General features: G+C 35.5%; 1 non-coding gene across 1 annotated transcript; it reads right to left on the reverse strand.

Annotated features, from left to right (window-relative positions):
• Positions 1 to 434: 434 nt before the first annotated feature.
• TRNAS-CGA (transfer RNA serine (anticodon CGA)) lies at positions 435 to 507 on the reverse strand. The gene has a single exon. It is a non-coding gene; the product is annotated as a tRNA-Ser (tRNA).
• Positions 508 to 1,172: the final 665 nt, after the last annotated feature.

The following is a 1,172-nucleotide window of genomic DNA, read 5'->3' on the forward strand; positions in this document are numbered from 1 at the left end:
TTCTAACAAGCCACAGCCCCTTTCTGTTCTTCCTAAGCTAATCTGTGTACAGTGACATAGGCATCTGTGAACGTGACTGGCTTAGAAATACCGATCACTACATATCGGAGCGTGCTTTTACTCTTGATCACCCTCTCAAATCACTGTCTCCTGGACACCAGACGTCTTGCCTAGAGAATACGATTTCAAATTAAACTGAACAGCAATTTTGTATTACTATTTTTTTCTTATTTTTAGCACGTTTGTTGTGTCATAGCTCGTCTGAACATTCAGCTTTGTTCTCAAGAACTCTTTTATGTTAGTTTCTGATGGGTTTTTGTATATATATCTTGGTACTAGACACATTCATCAAGGTGCAACACTTAGTGCTTGGTGCTAACATGCATGGCAGTGCTCTACCTTGTAGAGTAATTAGGTTTGTGAAAAATGAGCAATGCCCTCGCCGGGACTCGAACCACGGACCTCTCGAATTCGCGTCGAGCGTGCTGGCCACTACACCACGAAGGCATGCTAAGAAGGCTGGAAAATGAGAAATAACTTATAACCTAAAAAATGCGTAATGATGTGTGCCGGTATTCTACATATACGAAACTGAAATTAATGATACAGAAGATCATGATTGCGTCCGATTCGAAATACCGTTGTTGTGAAACATCGCAAAAGCTCAGCATGCAATTTTTATGCTCTATTTATTTTATTATTGCTTCTCGCCAACCTACGTGTATAGGTGAGGGAGATAATGTTTTCAATCCAAAGATTCGATAGTGAGTTTTCAGTGAATAAGCACGAATCAGGATTCCCACAACACGATTTTATTATTTTTAGAATGATGTTTTTCCATCTGTGTGTATGCAAATGCCATAAAAGTCTTTAATTGACAATCAGAAGTGATACTTCAGTTGAAACCCATAACAATTTTTAACAGAAAACTATATTTATATATGATCTAAAACTTTTCGATTTTATTATTTAAAACTTTTATACCAGTCCAATACATATATTTACTTTATATGTCCTATCAGTCAGACTTTTATAGTAGTCCGATATATATATATTTAATATATTTCAGTCAGACTTTTATAGTAGTCCGATATATATATATTTAATATATTTCAGTCATACTTTCATATTAGTCCAATATATACACTCAAGAGCCAAAACATTATGACCAG

This window comes from Stegodyphus dumicola, chromosome 6 (assembly GCF_044657685.1).
Source record: "Stegodyphus dumicola isolate Sdum_Otavi_A_Nest chromosome 6, ASM4465768v1".
NCBI classification, from domain to species: Eukaryota; Metazoa; Arthropoda; class Arachnida; order Araneae; family Eresidae; genus Stegodyphus; species Stegodyphus dumicola.